The sequence below is a fragment of the Odocoileus virginianus genome, chromosome 33 (assembly GCF_023699985.2).
Source record: "Odocoileus virginianus isolate 20LAN1187 ecotype Illinois chromosome 33, Ovbor_1.2, whole genome shotgun sequence".
NCBI classification, from domain to species: domain Eukaryota; kingdom Metazoa; phylum Chordata; class Mammalia; order Artiodactyla; family Cervidae; genus Odocoileus; species Odocoileus virginianus.
The window spans coordinates 29874765-29896405 of NC_069706.1; the positions used below are offsets into that span (position 1 = coordinate 29874765).

At 45.9% G+C, this 21641-nt stretch overlaps 1 long non-coding RNA gene across 1 annotated transcript in view; it reads left to right on the forward strand.

Annotated features, from left to right (window-relative positions):
• The first annotated feature begins 223 nt into the window (after window positions 1-223).
• LOC139032806 (uncharacterized) overlaps window positions 224-21641 on the forward strand; it is a 41516-nt gene continuing 20098 nt past the window's right edge. The window contains exon 1 of the long non-coding RNA XR_011485423.1: window positions 224-374. This is a non-coding gene — a long non-coding RNA (uncharacterized lncRNA). The remainder of the gene's footprint in view (window positions 375-21641) is intronic.

Genomic DNA, 21641 nt, shown 5'->3' on the forward strand with positions numbered 1-21641 from the left:
GGGATTGGACCCTGCTGGGAGGAGCAGCGTAGGTAAAAATAAGCTAATTAGGCCTGGCATGTGGCTGTGCTTTGAGAGTGTCCCGTGTTCCCCGGGTATGTTTGCTGTCTCTGCAAACTGGAGAGAGGTCATGCCCCTGGACTGGGCAGCCCTGAGCTGTTTGTTGGGGCTGCCACGCAGGGGAGGGGAATCACGGAGCAGGACAGGGATTTGGGTAGTTCTGTTGGAGCACACTGGTTGAAAGCACAGACTGGCGGCTCGAGCAAGGAGAAATCCCCCTCTCTCTGAACCGAAGCTTGCTTTAACAGTCTATCCGTAAGACCTGGCATCTGGGAAACAGGAGGCCCCACTGGACAGATCTCTCCTACTTATGAGTGAGTGAGTGAGTAACGAAAGTTGCTCAGCTGTGTCCGACTCTTTGCAACCCCATGGACTATACAGTCCATGGAATTCTCCAGGCCAGAATACTGGAGTGGGTAGCCTTTCCCTTCTCCAGGGGATCTTCCCAATGCAGGGATAGAACCCAGGTCTCCCACATTGTAGGCAGATTCTTTACCAGCTGAGCCAGGAGGGAAGCCCAAGAATACTGGAGTGAGTAACCTATCCCTTTTCCAGTGGATCTTCCCAACCCAGGAATCAAACCGGAGTCTCCTGTGTTGCAGGCAGATTCTTTACCAACTGAGCTATCAGGGAAGCCCCAAATGTGAAGTGAAAGTGATAGTTGCTCAGTCATGTCCGACTCTTTGTGACCCCATGGACTATAGCATCCGTGGAATTCTCCAGGCCAGGATACTGGAGTGGGTAGCCTTTCCCTTCTCCAAGGGATCTTCCCAATCTAGGGATTGAACCCAGGTCTTCCACTCCTACTTATACTTAGCAGGTTTCTCTCTAAGAAAAAATGTCGTAGAGCGTAGTGGTAAGAACTTGGACATGGGCGTGAGGCAGCCCAGGTTGTGAACTCTGGGGTCTGCCAATAACTGCTGTGTACTCAGAGGTCAGTTACTTCTCTTCTCAAATCTGAACTGGGACCCTGTCATCCCCTCAAAGGCTGTTGTGAACCTGTAAAGAGTGTAGATAAAATGCTTAGAACAGTGCCTGACATGTAGTAAGGGCTCAATTTGTGGTAGCCGTATTACTATTATCGTGATGGTTTTTGTTCAGTCACTTTTTTTCCGACCCCATGGACTGCACGCCAGGCTTCCCTGTCCTTCACCATCTCCCGGAATTTGCTCACACTCATGTCCATTGAGTCAGTGATGCCATCCAACCATCTCATCCTCTGTCTTCCCCCTTCTCCTCCTGCCTTCAGTCTTTCCCAGCATCAGGGTCTTTTCCAATGAGTTGGCTCTTCACATCAGATGGCCAAAGTATTGGAGCTTTAGCTTCAGCATCCATTCTTCTAATGAATGTTCAGGATTGATTTCCATTAGGATTGACTGGTTTGATTATTACGGTAATCTTTTTTTATTCCAAGGAATACAAAAAGAATACAGGCTAACTGTATGTATGTGTGTGTGTGTGTGTAGAAAACATATGCACATGCATCCCTTTTTGAACATCCAGATTGAACATCCATCCTGCAGATGGAGACTTACTCTGAATAATCTTCAGGTCTCCCCTCAGCTGTGTGTTTTAGTTACTAATCTGAGCTTACAGTTACTGAGCCAAGCACATGCCTCCTCTCATTAAATCTTCACAAACAACCCTATCAGACTGGTACAATCTCTTTGTTCTTGAGGACATCAAGATCTAGGGATTCTCACATTTGTCCAAGGCCCTGCAGGATTCATTTCCTGGCAAGGAGTCATTACCACCCCCCCACCCCCACCCCTCCCGGCAGGCATCCTGCCTCCCCAAAAGATAGTAAGTCTTGTTGACTAGGCAGCCTTCTTCCTTTGTAACTTCATCTGAACTGTTGACTCTGCTAGCTTGTTATGTTGCTCTCTTTCGTTGAGATCAGCTTGTTCTTTTTCCAACGCCTCAGACCTATTTGCACAAAAGCACTAAGGACCCCAAAGATTGCTGAATATTTAACATTTGCAGGCAACGTGCCACAGTAACCAAAAACACTTGAAACGTGACCCATACGAGGGGCGGGGAGGGGAAGGAGAGGGTTGGAAGAAGAGGCCCCGCAGATTTCTGGCCAGTGGAGGTGTCATTCAGGCACTTTTCACAAGCAGGAGGAATCCACAGATTGGTTAGGTCAGAGAAACACTAGCCAACTCTGCTATCATTCACATCTGTCAACGGTAACTGCCTTTGACAGCAGAGTTTGCAAAACTCCAAACAAAAGAACTATTGATGGAGATCAGCCTCTGGGCTAAATGCGTAAATGGCAGTAACATGTTTGGACAGGTAGTGTCTTGGAGTCAGGGCTCAGGGTTTCGACTCAGCTACTTACTTGTGGCCCTTGAATTTCCCCTTCATAAGAAAGTATGAAATCCCCCAACGTGAGGGGCAAGGGAGAAGGAATACTTGGCTGGGGCAGAAAACACTCAGAGAAGGGCAACTCTTTCCTTCTGATCTGACTTTTGAATCTTCGCTTGCTGGGAGTTTTCATTTAATCCAGCTACATACCTTTTTCTTCCTGCTGTAAGATGTAGGGGGTACATGGACCATATTTCCTTCTTAATTGCGAACTGAGAGGTACAAATGCACTGAATGGAAATGTAATGCTTGGGGATTGAATCGAATTGGGTTGTCAGGTTATATTCAAGAAAGTGTTCTTTAGTGGGGAGCAGGTACAGAAGGCCAGAGTCCTTGGCTAGAAAGGCGAAAACACGGGGGAGTGGAAATGCCAGGTGTATGACACTGCTGAGGCTGGCAGCTGTGTAAGCCAGACAAATAAAATAGCTCATGTGCTGGGGAGAGAAATGCTATTTAGGAACACAGCACCATTCAAGTGACACCTCACACCTATGAGGGGATGAAAAGAATAAAGACCAATCTTGGTATAATATAATATACCAAATATAGGAAAGAAGGGTACCTTTGGTTAACTTCCATGATTATTTTCTCTAACTAGGAAGTACTCCAACTCTTTTCTACTTTGGAGTGAGAAGTAGTATATCCAAAATTAACTTAAAGTTAGACTTGAAACCAGTAACCAGATTTGATGAATTAGATTGTAGGGGGGATGGAGTGAGGGCAGAGGGTCAGGAGTCCTCTCTGTGAGACTTCTCAGCTCTGTCTGTGATTCATTCATAAGCTCAGGGATCTGGTTTATGAATGGGATGGGGCTATGGAACCTCTGGGAAGAGGAGGTGCTTCCACTGTGGGAGGAAGCCTTGAGCTGAACACAATTCACAGGACGCTTATCGTTGAGGTAGGTCCCATGGCACCTTTATGAGTCAGGCACATTCACCACCATTGACCTGTTTTGCAATGTCACAAGGGTTTCGTTGTTGGCTTCTCTTAGGTTTAGGATTTTGGAATGGGTGATGGTGACTTCACAGATTCTTCAGCTTCTCAAGTGTGATGATGCCAGAGATTATCTTGTACAGAGATTGTACCTCCCAGCTTCCCTACTTGGAGAGAAACAAGTGTGGAAATGGAGTGGCAGAAGGTAGGTACATGGTCTGGGGATGGAGAGACCTTGTCATGGAGATGCTTTCTCCTCAGACCAGATTTTGGTCTTTGCACAAGGTCAGACTGGGTGAGATTTTTCTGAGTGGTATTTTAAGACGTTCACCCAAAAGAGCATCCTGTAGATACGGGACAGGAGCAGTGGCCGTCAGCCTGATCTGATTTCTGCACTGGGTGGAACTGTTCAACCCCATCCACACACAGACATTGGAGCTCCAGGTTGATAGCTAAGCTCACAAATTTCAAGTTGCCTGAAGGACTGGGGATGGGTGGGAACCTATTGCTGTGTGACATTGCCCCTTGGTATAGGTGAGTGACTGAATGATTGGTCCCTCAGAAATCACCAGTGCAAGAATTTTTAAAGTAGTGTTGGACCAGCCATTACTTGTATGAATGAGCTCTGAGTTACCAGGGCGGATGGCTTGTCCATAAGAAACAAGTGCAGAGATGGCTCAGTTTCTCTCGTTTCTCCAATAAGAAAGAAGGGTTTGAAGGTCAGGATCAGAAGTTCAAGGCCCTGCTTTTAACAGGCATTCCAGGAACTGCTCTCAATTTATAACCAAATACTTATGCCTGGCAGAGAACCAGTTCATGGGAAAATGCGGCAGTCCTCTGTCAACCCAAAGGAAGGTGTGGGCAGCTGGAGCACCGGCGTCCTTGGCGAGGTCCCCTTGTCTTATTTTGCAGCACATCTTCCAGAATCTAGAAGAGATCCAAGCAGATGCTTCTGGAGAAATCTCTTAGGGATAGAAGCTGGCAGAGTTGAGACTGTATACCCAGGTGGAGACCACCTTCATGCTAGGTGATATATTACATGCATCTCTTTCAGGCCAAGTGGATTGAGCGGTGGGAAGACACAGCAGGTAGACAGGTTTGGCCTGTGGACTGAGCCGAGGTGAGGTGCTGGTCTGACTTAGAGCTCCTGGACAGCCCGCTCTGCCTGTCCTGGCCGAATTTCACCTTCTGGTGGGCAGATAGACCCTGGACAAGGAAGCATGTGGATAACAGTAATTCCAGACTGTCAAAGGGAAAAGGAGAAACTGCAAGTGTGTTGTAATAGAGGGGAGGACAGGGTGTCGGGGAGGACAACACTGGGTAGGGGCCCAAAGGAAGCCGGGTCAGCACAGGGTGATACCTCATATAGATGCTGAAATAAGGAGCAGTCTCATTGTTCTGCTTGCCTTGGGCGTGTGGAGACGGTTCTGCCCTTAATCCCCATCCACCATGGATCTTTAGCTCTGACCTTGTGAAAAACACATGCACGCAGGCTGGTGTTGAGTCAGTTTCCCTGATGTTGAGAAGCCACAGCTGGTGTAGACCTGCTCCATCAAGCGGAAAGTGGGGAGAGTGACTGGATGTCAAGCAAAGCTTGATCCTGCTGGAGATTTGGGAAAAGCCCAAAGAAGGGAGAGACGGGTCAGTGCTGCAGCGAGCGTGTTAGAATCACAGTCAAGACATGTTGGGTTATATTTCAGCCCTGTCACTTGCTGGCCCTCTACCCTTGGGCACCTCATAGCGCTTGCCCAAGCCTCAGTTCCCTCTGCTTTAAAATAGGAATAATACCGAGCTCAGAGGGCTGTTTTCATGGTTCAGGGAGAGGACACGTGCAAAGCCCTTGGCACCGTGCCTGGCCTGTGGTAGCTGCTGATTGCATGTGTCCTCCCTGGCTTCCTCCCTCCCTCCCTTTCCTCCCTTCCTTCTGCCCTCCCTCTTTCCTTCCTTCCCTCCCTCCCTTTCTTCTGTCCTTCCTTCCCTCTCTCCCTCCCTCCTTCCTTCCTTCCTCTGCAGCCTGCTCAGGAAGCCCTGATGACACTCCTGTTTATCAGATGTAGTTGTTCTAAGCCCATGAGACAAGACCCACCCTCTTCCCTGTGTTCTAAGTCCTGTTAGGAAAAAAAAAAAAAATCTGCTGGAGGTAGGAAAGCCCGGGTGGTTTTGCTTGTGGTTGTCTCTGAAAGAGAAAAGGCATTCTCTTAATTCTGTTTTTCTCTCTCCTTTAAAAACACACAGCACCATGCAGCTGGAATGAGACCCTTCTTTGAGCTCCTCCTGTACTTCCTCTAGCTTGGCTTTGGGCTGCCTTATTTGGGATCTCCACGGAGGGCAGGAGGAACAGCTCCTGGGGTGGGGGAGGAGGTCCTGGCAAAGCTGCGCCTGCTCTTCGAGGCAGAGCTGGAGAGAGCGGTTCTTGGCCCGCCAGCTGCACGGACGAGTGTGCTTAGCTGTTTTTGGCAGCTCGTTCCTGGTTTACTCGGCCCCAGCTGGGTCTCTTGATTTCAGCTAAGAAGTGTTGTTATGTCCTCAATTTGGAAGGAGGAGGTACATGCGTATCAGCCTTAGAGTTTTTATTGAGTACCTACTATGCCACACATAGCAAGCTCTGGGGAGGCTCTCGATGTGTGAAAGCCTGGAATCGTGTGTAGGAGGGAAGGTGGGCAGCTGTGAGGAGGTGGGTCTTTTCTAAATTGCTGGAAGACCAACTTAACCAAACACATACTGAGCATGTCTATTCCATGGACGAGATGTGGCTGTGGCTCCCAGGCAGCTCTTGGTTGAGTGGGAGAGAGAGAGAGAAGAAATCTCAGTATAACAGGGCAGGTTGTATAACGGAAGCGCAAAGAAGGCTCCATGGGAAGACAGGAGGGAGTGACACAGACTGAAGGAGTCCCCGGCCTCTCCCCGGGGGTGGGGGATGAGATGTCATGGAGAGAGCAGTAGGGGATACCAGGGGTGGGGTTCACAGGGCTCCAGGCAGAGGCCCCAGACTGGGGTGAGAGCCAAGAGAAGTCCCTCCGTCAGATTTTAGAGCACATACTTCGGCCCTGAAGTTCTGAAGTACCAAAAAGTGGCATGAGACTACGAGCGTCTCATTTTCTCGTTTCGCGTATATTTATCTTGTGCCCTGTATTATGCACCATATAGAGCACAAAGACCCAGCCCCTTCTCTGGAGGACTGTATGGAGCAGCTACAACTCAAACACTGGTCAAGTGTAGTAAGTGACAGTCTAGGTAAAGGCACAGGGTTAAGGAGAAGAGGTGTGTCACCTCAAAGCCTGCCAACCAAGAGCAGCTCAAATAGGGCAGACAGAAAGTTCCAGAATCAGAACTCCCTGTGGGCCCCATGGAGCAGGTAGAACCCGATGGACTCTGAATTTCCAGCTTGTTATAGAAGGAGAGAGAGAGTCCTGGAACGGGGGGCCAGGAAGGGGGAATTGCTAGCAGGTGTCACACAGGAGTCAGTCTGTGAATTGATGAGAAAAGAACTAGGAGGAGAATGAGTTTGATGTGTTGAAGACGGTGGGAAGAACAGGATACAAGACAGAAGACAGGAGGGCAGGGTTGGACCTTGGTGAGCTGGATATACTAGATGAACTACTTTGCTGCCTTGTTATTCAGTCGCTCACTTGTGTCCGACTTTGCAAACCCATGGACTGCAGCATGCCAGGCTTCCCTGTTTATCGCTCTCTGCCGGAGGCTGCTCAGTCTTAGGTCCATTGAGTCAGTGATGCCACTGAACCATCTCATCTTCTGTCACCCGCTTCTTCTGACCTCAATCTTTCCCAGCATCACGGTCTTTCCTAATGAGTCGGCTCTTTGCATCAGGAGGCCAAACTATTGGAGCTTCAGCATCAGTCCTTCCAATGAGTATTCAGGATTGATTTCCTTTAGGACTGGCTAGTTTTATTTTCTTGCTGTCCAAAGGAGAAGACCAGGACTTTGCTGCGTTGATTTCCCTAATTATAACAAGGGAGTATGCCTGGGTCCCCGAGGCATGCTGCCTTTCTTCTTCCAGAGTCCACAGCAGATGTTAAGAAATTTGATCACAGCGTTTTTTTCCTCCTTTGGACTCAGTTATAGCTTCATTTCTCCCCAGCACCCCAGGCAGTCACTCTTCTCAGATGATGCTTGTACAGGCAGTGAAACCAATCTGTGAGCCCTGGTCTAGATAATCCAAAAGAGTGCTTTAACAACTGACATCTTAGGGTTCTGTAACTTTACCTACAGCTATGAACTTAGGAAGGGTCAGTATGTTCACGTGTTCTGGAATGCCATTCCCCTTCCCTTCTCACTATGACTGGGAAGAGATGAAACATCCATCTGAATTTTAAACTTAGGTTCTAGCACAACACAGACCAAAAGCTTTAGGAATCTTTGAGCTTTGAAGTCATGTTTTATGAATTTAGCACATTCACCTGCACAGAAAGAGTCAATGAATTGTGTTTCTATTTATGAAATCTCTTGCACTCCCCACCGAAGATTGATTGAGATATAATTGACATTTAATATTGTGTGAATTTAAGGTGTACAGTGTGATGGCTTGATACATTTATGTGCTATAAAACATTTACCACAATAGGGTTGGTTAACAACCCTGTCATCTCATATAACTATCATTTCTTTTTTGTGTTGAGAACATTTAAGATTTACTCCCTTAGCATCTTTCAAGTATGTAATACAGTATTGTAACTATAGACATGCATGCAGTACATTAGCACCCCAAACTTTTGTCTGTTATCAAGTTTATACTCTGTGACAAACATCTCCCCATTTTACCCACCCCTCAGCCCCTGGCAACCACCTGTTTCTGTGGGTTAATTAAATTAATTAATCTTTCTTTTTTTTGGCTGTACTGCACAGCTTGCAAGATATTAGTTCCCTACCAGGGAGTGAACCCAGATCCCCTTCAGTGAAAGCAGAGTCCTAACCTCACCCAGCAGGTTCTCAGGGATTGCTTCTCAGCATCCTTCCTGTGAGGATGAGCTGGAAAGAGGAGGCACCCATCACTGGAGGCATTGATTGTTAACACCTTTGGAAAGAGGTCCTCTGTCAGATGTCTTTCCCAGCTTCCTTCTGTGGCCAAGGAATCTCTCATACATTTTGGATCACGTCACCTTTAAAAATCTTCAATGGCTCCCTGTTGCCTACAGGATGAATTCTAAATGCCTTTGCATGGCATCATCAAGGTCCTTCAGTGTCTGATGCCCAACTGCCACATCAACCTTACCTCCAGCGTTGCTTGGCATGGAGTCTATGTTCCACCTGCTCTGCACTTCCAAGCCACTGAAAATGTCCAGTTCCAAGCTTCCAACTTTTGCACATGCTGTGTCCTCTGCCTTGCTTGCCTTTCTTCCACTCACCACCTGGAGAATTCTTAGTTTTAAAGACTTACTGATGTGTTGCCCCCTTTAAGGTACCAGCCCTGATACCACTTGGGCGGTTAGACTCCCCCTAGAGCCGCAGTCCCCAATCTTTTTGGCACCTGGGGCCAGTTTCCTGGATGGTGATTTTACCATGGACCTGATGGGGAGGGCAGGAGATGGTTTCAGGATGATTCAAGTGCGTTACATTTATTGTGCTAATGATAATCTATATTTGCAGCTACTCCCCAGAGCTACCATCACTGCTTCAGCTCTACCTTAGATCATTAGGCATTAGATTCTCATAAGGCATGTGCCAACTAGAGCCGTCGCTTGCGTTGTTCACAGTTGTGTTTGCGCTCCTAAGAGAATCTAATGCCGCTGCTGATCTGATTCGCTCAGGCGGTAATGTAAATAGAGATGAAGCTTCACTGGCTCACCCACCACTCACCTTCTGCCGTGAAACTTGGTTCCTGATGGGCCACGGACTGTACCAGTCCATGGCCCAGGGATTGGGGACTGTCCTAGAGTGCTCCATGCAGTTTTTAGATGACCGTTGGAGCATTGATCACACTACGTAATACTGTTACATAAATGTTTGTCTATGTGTGAGCTCCTTGAGGGGACAAGGATCAGTTCATATTTGTTTTGTCCCTCTCACCCAGCGCTCTGCCTGGCACATAGTAGGTGCTCAAGAAACATGCATTAAATGGCTAACCAGAGAGACAATTGTACTTTGTCTCTTTCCAGTTACTGTTTGTGATTCAACTGCATAATTAGGAATTGGCAGCACTTTCAGTTCTTCCCTCCCCACCTGGGCTTAAACCAACATTAAAAAGTTTTATTTGTTTGACTGTTGTCCTTCCAGGTAGATGAAAGTGGCAATTCAACTCTCTCTTTCTTATCAAACCCTGCATGTGTCAGAGCATTTGAAGATGGTGTGTGTGGGAGCTCCGGCTCTCTCGATTTAATTAGTCTGACCTTCTGTGATAATCCCCCTCGGATGTCCCTGCCTCCCCCCTCTACTTCTGTATCATATTCAGGCTTCTGCCATCATCAGCAAAAGACCAACTGCTCAGCTCAGCCTGTAGCATAATTCACAGCTTGGCTCTCAAAAATGAACTTTTACTCTGATGGAGCTGCTCTTAGCATTAAAATTGGCCTGAGAGAGCTAGGAAAGTTTATCTTGGAGCCAGCATGGGGTCCATCCCTCCAAGTCAAATATTTCTCTTCAAAACTAGAATGAGCTTTAGTGTGGCACTACCAATGGCTTCCTGAAATGTTGGTATATCTTTAAACATTAACATTTAGTTACAGTGCTGAAGGCTTTCTGGAGAGTTTTTAAGTCTTTCCTAGCCCTCCTCGGAATAACATGGGCTTTCATACATGCTTTCCTTTCATTTCAGGGCATGGGGGAATGCATTGAAATAGCTCAATATGGGACTAATCAAACAGCTATTCATTTTCAGCCCATCCTTATAGGATTTCCCAAATGAAGTACAGAGGCCACTTTAGAACAATCCAGAAAGTCAAAGTGGTACCCCTGGAGCTTCTGGTCTTGAGGAGGCTGGAATTCCTGGGAGTTTAATGCTCTCTTTTCAAACCTCTAACCCAGGCAGTCAGCTAGAAAATTGTTATTTTCTCTATTTCCTATTTTGGAATAAAAATGTAGCAGTATATGAAGGAATAACTTCTTTCTCAGCAGTATTAGATAGAATGGGGCAATCTGTAGCATGAGCTTATTCAGCATTGGCTGATGCATACCGTGGGCCAGGAAACATTCTATCCCCTGGATATATAGGGATGAACAAGGCATGGCTACTGCCAATAAGAAATCCATCAGGTAGAAGAGAGGAACGTACCAACGGAGAAGTACAATTGAGGCACATTAACAGGATATCTGGAACTCAGAGTGGGGAGTAGCTAGCTCTGCTGGGAAGAACTGGAGATGTTGCATAGAGGGCGGGGTACTTGAGCTGGGTATTGTAGGGTCCATAGCGCTATAGCTCTGCTGACTCAGACAGTAAAGAATGTGCCTCCAATGCAGGAGACCTGAGTTCCATCCCTGGGTCAGGAAGATCCTCTGGAGAAGGGAAAGGCTATTCACTCCAGTATTCTTGCCTGGAGAATTCCATGACAGGCTACAGTCCATGGGATAGCAAAGTGTTGGACACAACTGAGTGACTAACACATAGAACTTCTTCAGCTGCTTCAGATCGGAAGGGGCATCTGGACCATGCTGTGGCACCTAGGGGAGTTTGGGGTGGCTTGGACACAGGGAACACAGGAGTGAGACGCTGGGTGCTGAGGCTGAAAGAGTCCTTGGGCCCGGTCTATGCAAGTTCGTTTTCACTCAGTTCTGGGGAAATTGGATATATCCTGTTGTCACAGTGGCTGTGATAAGATTTGAAATAGAATAAAGGTATACTCAGATTAGAATTTTAAAAAGATAATAGAGGGTGGTTTGGCAGAGGAGGAATGGAAAGCAGTTAACAACCCTGTGATGACGGGTTCAGAGAAGAATTGATGAGGGCCTCAAGGAGCTCAGTGGCAGCAGAGAGGGACGAGAGGGCGTTGTCTGCGGCTGCCAATTAAAATCAGCAAGTGGTGGCTCAGAGGGTAACACTGGTGACAGCGGCCGAGGAGCCTGTGAGTCATCAGAGACGGATGTGGGAAAGCTCGGTGTTAGGATGATTCACCCTGATGTGGGGGAGATGTTTCAGGCTCACAGGACCACTCAGACTGCGTGGCAGAACACTTAACTGCTCCTGGAACATCCGTGTGCCCACCCACATTTCCCAGTTCTCTTGCAGTTGGGTTGAGCCATGTGACTAGTTCTGGCCCATGGGCTGTCAGCAGAAGTGATCTATGCTGGTTCTGGTCGATCAGTCGCTAAGCTGTGTCTAACTCTGAGACCCCATGCACTGCAGCACCCCAGGGTCCTCTGACCTCCACTATCTCCCGGAGTTTGCTCCACTTCATGTCCCTTGAGTCGGTGAGGCTATCTAACCATCCTATCCTCTGCCTTCTCCTTTTGCCTTCAATCTTTTCCAGCATCAGGGTCTTTTCCAATGAGTGGGCTCTTCCCTCGCTGGTTTTAGGTTGAAGCCATTAAGAGCTGGCTCTTCCCTTATCACAGTGTCCTGAACGCCATGTCTTCCAGATGTGCAGCTATAAAACGCAAACCTTCTGGATCCATGAGTCATGGCTTAAAAGGAAACTGCTTTGGGGTGTTGCCAGATCCACAGTGAGCTTTTCCTGAGTAAAAAATAAATTTTTGTTGCTTAAGTCATAGAGATTTTAGGGCTCTTTGTTACTGTAGCATAACCTAGCCTGTCCTGACAAAGATGCTTTCCTTCTCTCTAAGGCTGTTGAGGCCTTGGGAGCTGGGATGAGGTCAGTATCTGCGACTGCAGGTCATTGTAGCTCCTTTACCACAAACTGATGCATCAGAAAAGTGTTTGGAGGAAACCACATGGCAGAGGCGTGCTTATCTCCCTCAGAACACTTTGGCTTCTCTTGGCTGAAGAATATGACAGTTTTCTCAAGCAGGCAGCCCCTTGGGAGGAAAAAAAAAAAAGATTATATGGTGAAATGCCAGAATCCTTCACGATGCCAGAGAGATTGACAGCAGTTCTTAGTACTCCTGGAGTATGTGTCATCCTGAGAAAGCATAAATGTATTACAAGCCTCGAGAGGCAGGATGAAAGCTTCTCCATCATCAATAGTATATGCCTCTTGTCAGGCCTGAGGCAGAGAAGGAGGCCCTGGTGGGAAGGGGATTTGTCATCCTGTGCTGGAGGAGGAACGGCTAAAGAACCTGGGGATGTTGGGCTGGAGAAAGAGAACTTGGTGGGAGTTACAGTATTGAATCTTTGGAAATTCAAGGGCTGCTATGTGAAAGAGAGAGCAGATTTGATCCTGGTAGCCCTACAGGGCAGGGTTAGACCCATGGATAGGTGTTGCATGCAGATAGATTCCAGCTCAATAGGATACACATGCAACAGCTATTGGAAGGTGGATTATTAGGGCTGCCTCAGTGGGTGGTGAGTTCTCCACCACTGAAAGTGCTTAATCATAGGCTGGAAAGACACCAACCTGGCAGAGAGATTGCTGTGGTGAAAGGGAGGAGTGAACTAGGGGACAGTCCCCAGGCTGTGTGATCTTGGGCAAGTCAAGTGACCTTTCTGAACTAATTTCTTTAATTATGAAAAATAGGAAGTCCCATTTCTCAGGATTATGGTGGGTATGTGATGTGAAGTGTACTTACAGGCTGCTTTTGAAAAATATTTTGAGTCTACGGCCATACCACCCTGAACGCGCCCAATCTCATCTGAAAAATATCTTGATAATAATAACATTTCCATCAACCGTCACAATAATGGGCCCTCACATTTGTTGGACACTTATTCTGTGCTAGGTAACATGCTTAGCACATGCCATCTCATTTGACACTTATAATGACTACATAAGTACTATTTTTAACCCATTTTACACATGAGAAAACAGAGAAATGGAGTGACTTGACCACATTCACCCTGCTAGAAAGTAGCAAAGTTGGAACTTCAGTCCAGGTCTGTCTGGCTTTGGAGTCTAAATTCTTAATTATTATACTTGTTATAACTCTTCAAGATCAAAATAGAAGATGCATGTGTGGTTTCTACTACCAAGGACCAAGGTCTTATTTGAAAAGTTTCATTATTGAACGGACAACTGGTCTTGATAAAACGAAATTTTCTTCTAATACTGTCATTGTATGCATACTATTCAATTGTGTTATAACCAATGTTTTATAATGTTACAGTTATCTACTGCTACATGATAAACTACCTGAAAACTCAGTGACTTAAAAGACAAGGATTATTTTGTTATTATCTCTCATATTGCTGGGCTCAGCTAGGTGGTTCTTGCTCAGGATCTTCCCTGAGGATTCAGCTGGGGCTGGAGTCATCTCAAAGGCTCCCTCATGACGTGTCTGTGTCCTGGAACACCCACATGTGACCTCTGCATGTGATCTGGGCTTCCCCAAAGCATGGGGACTCAGTTTCAAGAGTAAGCTTATTGGGACTTACCTGGTGGTCCAGTGGTTAAAACTTTGCCTTCTGATGTAGGAGGTGGGGGTTTGATCCCTGGTCAAGGAGCTAAGATCCTTTTTGGCCAAAAAACCAAAACATAAATCAGAGGCAGTATTGTAACAAATTTAACAAAGACTTTAAAAGTGGTCCACATAAAACGATCTTCAAAAAAATAAGCTTGTTAAGAGAGCCATATGTCTTTTGACCTAGCCTTGGAAGTTGTAATACATTATTTATTCCATAGTCACAAGTCCTCTCAGATTCAAGAGGAGAAACCACAGACCTCACATCTCAGTGAGAGGAGCATTGAAGTCCTACTGTAAGAAGTGTGTGTGAGATAAGCATTATTATCAAGGCAATTTTTAGACAAAACAATTTGCCACAGGCTGATAGGAGGCATTAATTCAAAAGCATCCTCTTGAGAAAGTAGTAAATAAAGAGCTTAGAAAGAAAGAACTGAGAATTCTGTTTTGTTTCCATTTTAAAGAGAACTATCTCAGTTGGTATTGTCTATAATTTTTCTTAACTCAGATATTAATCAACCCCTCATATAATTTTTTATCAGCTTAAACTTTGGCCTTTAACCAAGCCAGTGGTGGATATCTACCCTTCATGGAATAAACTGTTATGTATTTGTATATAGAAATGATCATCCATAGCTTATAACTTAACATTTATAGTTATATCTTTTCCTGCTGGAAAGATTTTGCTGGAAGTTATTTTATGAGCATTTGTTGACTAATTAAAAAAAAATATTTATTTGGCTGCACCAGGTCTTAGTTGCTGACATGGGATCTTCAAGCTTTGTTGCATCATGTGGGATCTTTAATTGCAGCGTGCAGGATCTAGTTCCCTGACCAGGGATTGAACCCAGGCCCCTGCATTGGGAGCATGGAGTCAGCCCCTGGACCAACCAGGGAAATCCCTGTTGACTGATTTCTTTCTTTCTTTTTTTTAAAGTTTCCTTATTTTGATATTGAAGAATGGGAGGAAGGATGTGATGATACCAGTCATGATAATATTTGGTGGAAAGGAGAAATGTGAAGAAAAAGACTTAAGAGACTGTGGCAAGTTCACATGCTCTTTGGAAAATCAGCAGTGTCTCCTTTGAATGGTGTATAGGCAGCAAAAGAGCCCTGGATTCTCTTTGAAGTGTATTCTGAGGAAAAATATGTTTAGGGGCCAAAGATGTAGCATCATGTTTGGTTCATGCTCTTGATGGAAAGAATTCCTGTCACGGGAACCAAGATGAGGACTTGGGGAATCATGTCGTCTGCAGTTGAAGTTTGATGACTGGGTTTTTAAGTCTCTGCCAGGCTATGTGCGGCAGAGAGAAAGAAAGAAATAAAAACATAACTGCGGTGTGAGATGTTACCTGGGCCCTTCAGGTTGTTCTCCGGGGCTTCCCAAGGCGCCGTCTCGCCCTGGTTTCTGACACTGCGCATGCTCCTTCTTCTGGGTCTGCACGCACCCAACCGTCTTTGAGCTCCTAATTGCTTCTCCTTGTTGTCTGTCAAATCCCTTAGAGTCCATGTGGGTGAGTGCCTCTTAAGCACTTTGATCTGCAAACCAGTGCTTTTCAGAGTTCATGTCAGTGAGTGGGGCACCGAGGAAGACTTGATGAACTCTGTGTCATGGACTGGAGTGGGACTAGTTATTTATAGAGGAACAACCAAGGCAGATGAAAGGGCAGGTGGGAGAAGTGATCGCAGGCTACATGGAATGTCACTCTCTCCACCTAAAGAGTGACTGTGTCTTACAGTATATGAGAAAAAGGTGAAAGTCTTAGTCACTCAGTCTAATCTGACTCTTTGTGATCCCATGGACTGTAGCCTGCCAGGCTCCTCTGTTCGTGGAATTCCCCAGGCAAGAATACTGGAGCGGGTAGTCATTCCCTTTTTCAGGGGCTCTTCCTGACCCGGGGATCGAACCTGGGTCTCCTGCATTGCAGGCAGATTCTTTACCGTCTAACCCTATATGCGTATATAAAGCAGGTAGAACTCTTGTAAGCCAGAATGGTTGTGTAGTGAGACCTAAATAGAGGGAGAGAGAAAAGGAGACTGACTGAAATGAATACTTTTAAAGAATAATTATTTTAGGACTTCCCTGGTGGTCCAGTGGTTAAGAATTTGTTTGCCGTTGGAAGAGACACAGGTTTGACCTCTGGTCAGGGAAGATCCCACATGCCCTGGAGCAGCTAAGCCTGTACATCACAACTGCTGAGCCCATAGCCTGCAACCCCTGAGCCTGTGCTCTGCACCAAGGGAAGCCACAGAATTGAGAAGCTGGTCCACCACCACTAGAGAGCAGTTCCATGCTTGCTGCAACAAGAGAAAGCCCTGTGGACAGTCACAAAGACCCAGAACAGCAGCCCCCTCCAAAAATATGTATATATATTATTATTTTAGGTTTTAGACTAGAGAAATTTGAATTTATAAAACATACATGATATATACTGTATGATATCAGCCATATGTATGTCTTATATATGTTGATCTATATAACTTGAAGACACATATATACCTACACACAGAAATAATAAATGCAGGTTTTTTTGGTTTGTTTCTTTGGGCAGAGAGGGTGTTATTTGCATTATCTTGCATAGAAATTTTTTTGCTTCACCAGAGAATCCCCAGAGGTTGACCAGACCTCCTCCCTCCCTCTCTTAACTCCCTTCTTCCCTTCCTCTCTCTCTCCCTTCCTTTTTAATCTTACTATGGAAAATTTCAAGCAAACACAAAATTAGAGATAGTGGTATAATGATCCTTGATAAAGAGTTCCTTTAAATGCCTCTTCTTTGGAACATTTACAATACAGTTCAATTTACAAAAAAGAATTGCCTGGGAAGTTGAGAAAGGTTCATCTTTGTATAAAGTGAAGAGTAAATATATTTTATGAAATTATTCTCAGGAGATATGTACACATGATAAAACTGTTGAGATCATGTCCTGACCTGGTATAAATCAGTAAATCCAGAAGAATTGCAGTATCAGAAAGGCTCTTTCTCCACTGGTATGTTCTTTTAAAATCCAGCCTCGTGAGAATCTAAGTCTGAAAAGAAACACTGAAAATATTTGTTTAGGCCAGTGCTTCTGGCCAGTTTGTTATAATGCATGACATATGATGCAACTGGCAAATTATTTCAGTGAAATATTCAAGCTGATAGTTTTTGTTTCCCAGCAAATTGACCAGTGGTTTGACAGAATCAACCTTTTAAGTGATGATTTAGGCAGCACTTTTACTGTAATGCTATATGGCTCCATAGGAGGAAGGAAGGCATATTTGAAGCTGGGAGGGGCTCCAGATGTGGGCTTTGAGGTCATCCAGGGGGCAAGGTGGGTTGAGCAGGAGAACCTGGCCTTTGGGTCAGCACTGTTGGATCCCAAAGGTAGAACTGAATTCCTAGAGTTGACAGATCATAGCCAAGAGGTGGGCTCCTCTGGTGGTTCAGATAGTAAAAAATCCACCTGCAATACGGGAGACTTGGGTTTGAGCCCTAGGCTGGGAAGATCCCCTGCAGGAGGGCATGGCAGCCCACTCCAGTATTCTTGCCCGGAGAATCCTTACGGACTGAGGAGCCTGGTGGCCTACTGTCCGGGGTGTCGCAAAGAGTTGGACATGACTGAGTGACTAAGCATAGCATAGTCAAGAAGTGGACTTGACTCATGTTGAGAAGTTGAGTGTTAAAGAAGGCTGGTTTCTGAGGGGCACCTGGGAGGTGAGGAAAGGAAGGGGCCATGGAGCAGCATCTCAAGAATGAGAATGGTTCAGGATGGAGTCTGTGATCCAGGTGAAGGTGTCAGGAATCTGTTCTTAGGGGGGCTTGTCCCTGTGGGAGGCTAGGACCTCTGCACATGCTGAGCCGTGATGAAGCAGTGGCCCTTATCACCTGCAGAGAACCATCTTGGGTGCAGAGTGTGACTCTCACACTGCTGCACGTTACAGATCCTTGGGGAGCTTTTTGTCAATTTCCATACCTTCCACATAAGTTGTACTTCAAGCAAATTAGGAGCTTTGTAGATGAGACCTAGGCATGAGCATTTCTAAAAGTATCCCAGGTGACTCCAAGGTGCAGCCAGCTGAGAATCAGTGGCCTACAGTAGGTGACAAGGCCCCAGGCCCCAGGGTCCTGTCTGCCACTCGCACTGATGGGTTATGTGGTCTTGGACATGTCACCTAACTTCTCTGAGCTTCAGCTCTCCAGCCTGAACTTGAAGGGGTTGGGCTAATGATGTCACTGATAGTTTAAAAAAAAAAAAGCCTCCATGATTCTTTGCAGGCTGGGGTCTGTGTCCCCTCCCCTTCAATATGGGCTTTGTGACTTTCTGCCCAATAGAGTATGGTGGAATTGAATTGGTGCCAGTTTCGGGGTCTTGGTCTTAAAAAGCAGACAGCTGTACTTTCTCTCCTAGCCATCACGCAGATAGGAAGCCCAGGCCTTGTGGAGAGGCCGCGTGTAGGTGCTGAGAGATTCATCTGAGGCCCCAGAGGATCTCAAGCATCACCTGTCCGACGTGAAGATGCCTTCAGATGGTATTAATCCCCAGCTGTTGATCTCTTTAGCTGGTGCCCTAGAGAGACTTTGTGGATGGAGACATGCTGTCCAGGCCCCGCCACTGCCCTGCCTCCTGCTACGCCCTGTGCAGATTCGTGACTCACATAGTAAAATGGATGTTTTACTTTGTGAAGTCTGGGGTGTTTGTTACGCAGTAACAATAGCTGGAACCGTTAGCATTACCATTTAGGCAATGTTGGAGATTGACAGTACAGCAAAATGTTTAAGGGGATGGATTCTGGAGGCAGACTGTCTGGGTTCAAATCCTGGCTCTCCCTTTCTCATGCTGTGTAAATTAGGGTAAATTACATACTTTTCTATGTCTGTATTTTCTCATTTGAAATGGAATACTAATAATACCTTCCTCATTGTGTTGTCATGACCATTAAATAACTCAATACATTTAAAGAGTGCGTCCCAGAGTGTAATACAAGTATTACAAATACTTGTAAATGCAAGTATTTACAATGATTATAATGATGATGGTGATAAGGGGTGTGGCTACAGGTTATCTGCAGTTTGTAAAATTCTGGGATGGGCAGGGTAGGTTGCATAAACTGGGCGTGACCTGCCTTTGCCCAGCACATGTTTCTAAGTACATCCAGGGATACACAGTGTTCTTAGCTATTCGGCAGGTGTTCAAAGGCACCTTGGAATTGTGTGTCCTGTCTCTGGACCTGTCACTGTCACATTGCTCAGAAATTGGATTCTGCAGAGTGGAAACATGTGGCTTGTTGGCAAGGCAACTGGTTCAGAGCAGGGACATTTCCAGGCTGAGAGAGCTCGCCTTTGTCAATTGGGTTACAGCCCTCATAAAGCCTGTTAGTTTGTGTTCTTTTCTGGATGCTCAGGGGTGTCAGGCCACCTTGAGCGGTGAGGGGAAGATGCCATCTTCGCATGGGTGGCTCCAGCTGCACCTCTTGGTACATCCTGGCTGCTAAACCAAACCCCGGGCCTCCCAAGTGTGCAGAGTACCTGGGCCAATGACGGGGGTAAGATCTCCAGTGGGGAAGGCTTGCAGCTCTGAGTACTTCTGCCTTTTCTGTTTTTGCTTCTGGGTAGACGGCGAGTTTGCAGCCCCTGTGCTCCTGCATATGGTGTCATCAATTTCCATTTAAAAACCAGAAGGGCAGCCTTCTAAAATATCGAGTTTGGAGGTGACAAATAGAAATTTATGGCACGAGGGTTAACTGCTGAACTAGGATCTGTCAGCAACGCCATTATGAATGAAATGAAAGGAGATGAAAGTTGAAAAAAATTTAGGTGCTCAGGGTGGCATGGTGAAACTTGGTAGCTGATAACAAATGCTTGGTTTAAATGCTGGCTCTGGGATTTCTCTGATGGTCCAGTGGTTAAGACTGTGCTTCCAATGCAGGGTTCGCAGGTTCGATCTCTGGCCGGGGAACTAAGATCCCATATGCTGAGGGGGGTGACCCCACCCCTAAAATACTGGCTCTGCCATTCATGGCCCACGTGATCTTGAGCCTCCCCTGATAATGTTAGAAAGAGGATGCTGATGGCATCGTGTCAGAGCACTTTGAAGGAAAAGCTTGATAGATACGTGACTTTACAAACTGGATTGGAGTATCTTCATAAAGGATCCCTCTGGTTGTTACGGTCACATGATGTTCTTTCCTTATTCATCCACTCACTCATTCATTTATTCAACAAATATTTATCAAGCACCTCCTATCTGCCAGGCACTGTATCTGTTGCTGGGGATATAATTAATGAACAAAACAATAAGGTTCCTGTATTTCTGAATTTAATTCTGGTGGTTAGAAACACAGACGAATAATAAAATGTGGTATATTAGACCATGATAAATGCTATGTAGATAAAAAAAGCAGATGAGGGAGGGACTCATGAAGTGGGGAAGCATTTCGGTTTTAAATCCCACGTCAGTAACGGCCCCTTTGAGAGGGTGACATTTGTGTAAAGATTTGGAAGAGGCAAGGAAGTGAGCCACAGTTACCTGGGGGAAAAGCTTTCTAGGCAAAGTAGACAGGATGCGCAAATGCCCCCAGAGGCCATCTGGTGTGTTTGAGAAACAGTGACGAGGCCAGTGAGGCTGGAGTGGGGTGAGTGGGAGAGAAATGGCAAGAAGGGCATGCTGGTTTCAGAACCAGACCATGTAGGGCCTCATAGGTCATTCCATGAACTTCAGCGTTTTCTCTGAAAAAGATGGGAAGCCCATGGAGCCTACGTATGTAGCCAAGGAGGGATATGATTCTACTTGAATGTGAAAGTGAAAGTTACTCAGTTGTGTCTGACTCTTTGTGACCCCAAGGTCTGTATAGTTCTTGGAATTCTCCAGGCCAGAACACTGGAGTGGGTAGCCTTTCCCTTCTCCAGTGGATCTTCCTGACCCAGGAATTGAACAGGGGTCTCCTGCATTGCAGGCGGATTCTTTACCAACTGAACTATCAGGGAACGTCTTAGTTTTTAAAACTGTAATTAAAAAATTTTAAAACAGCTTTGTTGAGGTGCAACAGTAAACTGTACATATTTAAAATGGGCAATTTGAGAATAAAAATTAAATTATAGTGAAATAGACATAACAAAATTTACCATCTTAACCATTTGTATTTATTTATTTTTACCATTTTTAAATGTACAATTCATTAATATTAAGACCATTCTCATTGTTGTATGACCAATCTCGCCATGCAAAATGAAAACTTTATACCCTTTAAACAAAAACTCTGCATTCTCCTCTCCTCTCCAGCCCCTGGCATCAGCATTCTACTTTCTGACAACTGTAGGTATCTCATAGCAGTGGAAAGAAAGTGAATAGTAGGCAAAGGTGGAAGTGGGGAGACCAGTTAAGAGGCTGCAACAAGAAGACCAACAGAAGATGATGATGGTTTGAACTGGGCAGGGGTGATGAGAAGAAGAGGGATTTGGGCATGTCTTTTAAAAAATTTAACTAATTATCTTTGGCCGCATTGGGCCTTTGCCGCTGCGCGTTGGCTTTCTCTAGTTGCAGTGCAAGCGTTTCTTATTGTGGTGGCTCCCTTGTTGCTGAGCACGGGCTCTAGCGCACAGGTTCAGTGGTTGTGGCTCTTCGGCTTAGTTGCTCCCTGGCATGTGGGATCTTCCCAGACCAGGGATTGAACCCACGTCACCTGCATTGGCAGGCAGATTCTTTACCACCGAGCCGCCAGGGAAGCCTGGGTAATGTCTAGAAGACATTAGAACCCTTGGGATCTTCTGACGGATTGGATGTGAGATATGAAAGAGAGGATTTAGTGAGGCTCCAGCTGAGGACTTGGGAGGTTGGTATTG